This window comes from Mytilus galloprovincialis, chromosome 1 (genome assembly GCF_965363235.1).
Source record: "Mytilus galloprovincialis chromosome 1, xbMytGall1.hap1.1, whole genome shotgun sequence".
Classification (NCBI taxonomy): domain Eukaryota; kingdom Metazoa; phylum Mollusca; class Bivalvia; order Mytilida; family Mytilidae; genus Mytilus; species Mytilus galloprovincialis.
In genome coordinates, this window is record NC_134838.1 from 117629751 (window position 1) to 117636901 (window position 7151).

A 7151-nucleotide genomic window follows, 5' to 3' on the forward strand; every position below is an offset into this window, starting at 1 on the left:
GGTGTATCTAGTTGTTTAATTGCGTGATGACTGGAATTCGGAACAAAGTTGCCGGAAGAACATAAATTTATATAACCGAGTTTTCAAATAATTTTGACTCTTTCCTGTCCTCATGCAATTCGTGTCTTACCTTTTACGCATAGTTTAACAAGCTACGTGAAAGAATCTTTATACAAGTTTATGTCACACATGCAAAGGTTGTCTCATTGGCAAGCATACCACATCTTCTTATATCTATGGTCGTGTATGTCATTTTTTTTTATCTTATCCAGAGTCTGAGGTTATTTTTTAAACTGGAGTTATGTTTTGATGTTGTTCTTTTGAGAGGGCTATGATGAACATTTACCCCAAATCTATATGAAACGCTAACTTTTTTGTAAACTTCTATATCATTTGATCTCTTGTGGAGAGTTGTCCTTTTGGCTGTCTTACCATGCACATCACCGTTGCACATCTATCTGCTTGTTTTTATATTCAGTGTTAAATATTATCTTGTCAGTTTCCGACATTTTGAAGACGTAGGAACAATAATTGACACTTGCGTTGTCAAACTGATCCAACATGTTCTATGATAAGAGCATTCCATCACATGTTACTGAATTGTTGGTATATATGTGAGTCAAAGGACAGTTTTCACCCCTCTTTTTAATATTTTTAATTGAACGAGAAATAAAAACAATACGCTTGAAATTAGTACATTGTATAAAGACACTACTAATGATTATATGTATTTAGTTGGAAAGAATAATCTTAAGCTCTATATACAACTGTGTTTTACGTTACTTTAAGCCAAACTAGTCACTCTTTTTTCTCAATTACTTTTATAGAAAATGAATGAAGTTGTGGTTAAATTCAATATCAAATTCTATCAGTTTGAGGGGTGGGGGCTATGTTATATTCAACTTATCTGTTCTTTCGTCCAACAAATATAGGCCTCACACCGTTCAAATGTAATACTGAACAGAGAGGCTTCATATCATTGACCAGCAGCTTGACACCTTAGTCTAAGATAAATTATTTATTTTAGTTGTTGTTGGCTTTGAACTATCATGTAGTCACTGCGCGTACTCATAGAGCTGCACTTTGTGTCTTTTGAGTTTTTGAGTCGTTTTTTGCTCTTTTTTTATCTGACGAGTTAAGCCCTTTTCAAATGATTTTCTTACTTTGTTTTTATGCTTTTCTGTCCCAGGTTAGGAGAGGTTTGGCCTCTGCAAACCCCGTCACATTCTGTATGGGGTGGCTGCTCAATATCTCCATATCAGAAGGAGTCTGTAATTCAGTGAATATCGTTTGTTGCTGCATGTATATTCTATTTTGTTTTTGTTTTGTTTTGTTTTTTCGTTTAGTTTTCTTGTCTGAATTGTTTAACGTTCGTCATTTCGGGGCAATTTTAAAATAGCTTACTTTGTGATATGGTTTTGCTTATTTTTGAAGGCCATGCAGTGTCTTGCTGTTGTTTTCTTTTACGTCAGTTGGTTTTGTGTGGAGAGTTGTCTCATTGGCAGTCATACTATACATTTTTTTTTCTATATTGACTCGGCCATGGAGCATTGCAAAATGCTGGCGCTTTTCTGATTTCAGATCACATACACCATGACATAATTCCTTTTTGCCGATCATGACTTTGAATATTTGAATATGTTAATCAATATTTTCCTCGCACATATCTCTAGTATGACTGACCAGAATGGTTCATATTTTGTCTGTACCTTGACATAGATGACTTGTACATGTAGACACTTTTTTCGGGCCTGTCACTCGGACACTTTTATCCTATTTCCCTTAAAAAAAAACGGGGCGGCAATCCTAACACGCCAACGTGTGTAATTTCTGGTTCTATAAATACATAGGCAAGATATGATATCTATATGTATATAGGCTTAAGCCTGTAGTTCTATAAACTGAATGCTTAAATTAACGTATGAATATGAATAGTTCTAAGTATTTAGTTATGGACAAATAAGACAATAGCATCAAAAGTTTTTTTGCGTTATTTTGCAAACAAAAAAGATCATTTAGGTACAAACAATTTACTGGTGCAAAGTTTGTTTCATTATTTTCATATATATATTCATTGTCTATATTTATTGTCTATTTTTTAAAACATTAACTATTGTATTATGCACAAACACGATGCAAACGAAAGAGTGAGCAAAACCAACACAACAGCCAAAGAAAACTATTCCTAAATGTCCATTTGAGCCTTAAGCTTCACAGTATTATTTTCGAACGGCAGTTTAGACAAATTTGGCATTGTAAAACGTCTACCCATCACTTTCGGTGGTGGCTTCAAGTCCTCTATTGCATCCAATTTGTCGTCTTCAGTTATATTTTCACTGCTGGTTTTAACTTCATTTTCTTCTTCAACATCGGAACAACTCTTACAGCGGATATATTTATCTTTCTTTACAGCTGATGTCAAGTTCTTTCTAGTTTCCTGTAATTCTTTAAGTTTTTGTTTATAAAACGTTTGTGAGCGCTCAAGTTCATGCGTAACAAGTTTTGTATCCTTTGCAAACTTCTGCACGTCTCTTTCACATATCCATGACAACCGTTTATGTGCACCATAATATTTAGATTTCTTTGGAAGATCCTTAATTCTCTGAAAACTTATCTCCGAATCAATGGAATGAAAAGGAATTTGCTCAGATTCTAAATCCGGTTTATTTACAGTCAAATTGGACATAACTTTTGTAGAATTCAATTGAGTTCCGATAGACACATAATTTCCTTCACAAATTTTGGTTACTTTCTATCAGACATCGAACTACATAGAAAACAAGACGGTAAAAGGTAAAAAATCTCGGTATCAACAAATTTTATCTTGTGTCTATTTTTGTATCGCTGATTAGTTTGTCAGAACTTAATGTGGATTCATGAATTTATAGTACAAATTATATTTCTATTAGTTTGAACTAACGCATGGCCAATAGAACAAATTAATCAACATGATAAAGTGGTGAAGTAAATTGCATTTAAGGGCATATATGATAACATTTGAAACCAATACATTTCAATCATACCATACGAGACAGTTTATCAGTATACGACTTCTTTAAATAAAGGAAATGGTATTTTACTGGTTTACTTGCAATCAGTAGGTCTTATTATGAGATTTTTGTACGTCTGCAAAAAGTTAGTCTAACTTGAACTGTTGTACAAAAAGATCGTTCTGGGTCTCAATGAAATATGTTACACAATGAGCAGGGAACGTGTGTTCGTTTTGGTGAATGATACTTAAGACAAAAAAAAAATAGAGCAGAAGCAGACTGGCAATCAGGTGGATGTACCTAAGTCTTTATCATGAAGAAACGCAAATTAATCAAAAGAGATATATACCACCAGCTGAAAAACAATCCGAAATAATTATATAGATGATTTTGTTCCATTATTGACGGATGAATTTTGAGTAAGCAAAGGTTCAACTCGGTAGCACTAATACGACTGTTGTTCTAGTTTCGGTCTAGTATCGTTCCTTTATACCTTTCACCCTTAGGCTCGATATGAGCTTTGCCATTATTTGACTTCACACTCTCTTAACACTCTTTTCATATATAGACCATTCCGATTTGATCGGTCGGACGTCTGGTATTTCAAGATTAATAAGATACTAGAACACACCCGCGAAATCGCGGGCATATACAGCTTGTAAACTGTTGTAGGATGATTTTTTTTGTAAAATATATTATACATGTCTGGAGAATTTCATATAAGGTATCAAAAGACCTCTCCCTTTTTCCCAAAGTCCGTTATTTGTTTCCTTTCTGTTAAATTCAATTATTTTCGTGTTTCTGGCCTTATACCACAATTATTCTTCCCCTTGACAAATTGCTACAATGCATTTTTTGGTAAAAGTCAAATTAGATTAAAAATTTGCACCGCTTCAAACATGAAATAAATGAAACTGCTTATAGACCATTATTATTCTAATAAAATATGCTTCTAGGACAATCCATCAGTGCTTTTCCTTTTGAGAGCCCTATTAACATGTCAATGGTAGGATTTGAATCTTGTATAAATGACTAAATTCATATCCCGACATCCCGAAATTGGACAAAAATATTCCCGGATCCCGTAAGGACCAATCCCGAAATCCCGATCCCGACGTCCCGAAAAAGTCCTGCCTCCCTCTAATCTCTACCCTACTTTCATTTTGGCCAAATCACTACTTTCACTTTCAACAATAAATTGTTATGCCACATTTATGGGCATTATGTTTTCTAGTCTGTGCGCCCGTTCGTCCATTTGTCCGTCCGTCTGTCCACGCTTCAGGTTAAAGTTTTTGTCGAGGTAGTTTTTGATGAAGTTGAAGTCCAATGAACATATTTACTTTTTACTTAGTAAATATGTTTCCTATGATATGATCTTTCTAATCTTAATGCCAAATTAGAGATTTTACCCAATTTCACGGTCCACTGAACATTGAAAATGATAGTGCCGATGTGGCATCCGTATACTATGGACTCATTCTTGTTTCCACATGTTTTACTTATTTCAATATATATGCAACTGGTATGACCCCTAATTTGATAGTAAATATTTCAAAGAAAACAGTAGACAAAATACAGAGTCTCTATATATTATAGTAGTATAATCGTAGTTACATGTGGATAAACGCGAAAAATGATTGTTTCTAAGGGGGAATAATAGTTGTGGTTCTTGCGATCTAAAAACCATGATATGGAGAATGCTCTGATTGGCTTATTCATTTTTTATTTTGGTAATCTGTCATACGATTGGTTGTTCTTGTGATGTTTAAAACCGGAAGTCTTATCTATGACTAAAAGTCAGTCCGCTGACGGAAACAATATCCGGACACCTATTTTGTCGTTTTCCCTCCAAAATAACTCAATCTGAATAATCATAAGAATGGATGACAAATGCAACTATGCATGTAACTTATAGAACACAGAGGCATGCTGATTAATTTATTGTGGAAGGAAGAGAAGCGACACACAAAATGAGGTCTTCTCGTTTAATAGTATAGAAAATCGCTTAAAAACTAAAAACTGAAATGTTTCTTTATTTTTTTTTTTCTTTATTAAAACTTTGTACATGTTTTTGTTTTTGGCATTGCCCAAATTCATATCTTCATGTTTTTGTTTTTGGCATTGCCCAAATTCATATCTTACTGCACTGGTGCATGTGGGTCATGCTAACTACTGCCTCGTAACCATTTTCGGTTTGCTTCTTTTTTATATGTAGTGCTGGTAGTTAAGGCTGTTCATGTAGAGTTTTTCAAAAGCGTGTGTAGTCCTCATAAATAAATATGAGTCCTCGTTCATGATTTTTCTTTTCAAATTTTGTTCACTGCCTTGTCCGTGGACAATATCTAAGGTTTGGAAGGATGCTGGCGTGGGAGAAGGTTTGTTAATATAATCGGGTTAGAAGAGTAAAACTTCTTGTTAACAATTGTTTGAGATGTTATGAAGTTCAAAATCTGCGGTTCCCAACCAAGAAGTTTCACTTCATCATAACATTGAATACTGATTCCGTTTAGGTTGCAGATTGTTTTTTTCTGATGTGTTTTCCCTATATAGTGCACATTCTATGATGACTTTATTTTTAAAGACATTTATTCTATGTCATTAAGATGATATATAAAACTATGTTTTGGTTATACTTAAATGAGACATTAACCACCCTATAACACAAAACAAAAAGACATCTAGAGGTCAACAAACAAGGAAAGGTTCTCAGACATTTTATTTTATTCTGATTTATTAATTTCGGATATTCTTTAATGAGACAGCAACAGTCCTTAAAAACGAAACGGAAATATATTTATAGTTCAACAGTTATGTCATCAACTGTCGACATATATATTCTTGTTCTCATTATAAAAACCCGAAAATCGCCTCAAATCTAACGAAAAGAAGTGAATAAATTCAACACAGAATTCAACACAGACCAACAGATTAATTCATGTATTAATGTTAAAACCTAGAATGATTGATAATTATTGGAACATATATTACATAAGTTTTATGACCTCTTATTGCGTTTCCCAACAAAAAATAAAATCGCTGTAATAAATAACTTTGCTTATCATATGTCCTTGAATTCGGTACTTTACTTTTGCACCAATTGCCATTTAATTTGCGCCAAAAAATTCTTTCATTTGCGCAACAACCCATATTTCATTTATAATGCATTATAAATAAAAAAAAAGAAAAATCACTTGCACCAATAATGCAGGTAAAAGTATATATATAACAGATACAACATTTGCTTCATTTTTCGGTTAGTCACGATATTGTTTGATGGGCGTTCCGAACTGTGACCAGATGCTCTCCGAACTCTACTATTTAATCGCAGATTGCTGAGATTCGACTCTCTGCTACTTATCTACACCGTCGTTGTGTTCTTTCAATGTCTTTGTGATGGTTTTGCTGTCCACATGTCTTTAACAATTTTCAGCACAGCATACTAGATAAACTATATGTCTGGTCATGGTAAATTAACTCACTTGATTCCAAAAGGGATATTTCCATTACGAGCCTTTAATTCGGGATGCAATGTTTACCGTCATATGCTACAGGGAATTGGCACAATAGCGGTATTTATTTATGAAAAATGAAATATAATTTTCTAGTGACATAAATGAAATTATACTTTATTTTCAAAATGGCGAAACAACATGGCACTATTTTAATTGGAATAGACATTTGTTATATTGTTTTATCTGACCTGTACAAGTCTATGGAATAGAATTTGAATAATGAGAACAACTTTGACTCTTTGCTAAGTCCTGGTGCAACATTGTACCACTGTACAGCATGCACAGACACACAAAGACATGCAATCGACACAGAACTCCATCGTATTACACAAGACACTAGAGGTACTAGTACTATTTGTGAGTGACCAGCTGTTTTAGGCAAAGGTACCGGTATGTCTAGTATCTTATACTTACCTCATACGAAACAAACAAAACAACATTAGTGTATGAAAACTACAACTGTTAGAAATGACAAGGTTCCTGATTACTAGTGGTATAGGTACATGAAACATGTGGAGACTACAGCTTAAAACAACGTCGAACCTTTAAATTGTCCCTTTTTGCACCATAAATTATTCATGAAAACTCAACTGTTTTGTGATAAGAAAGAGAAGAGACTACAGCTTAAAAACAACGTCAAACCTTTAAA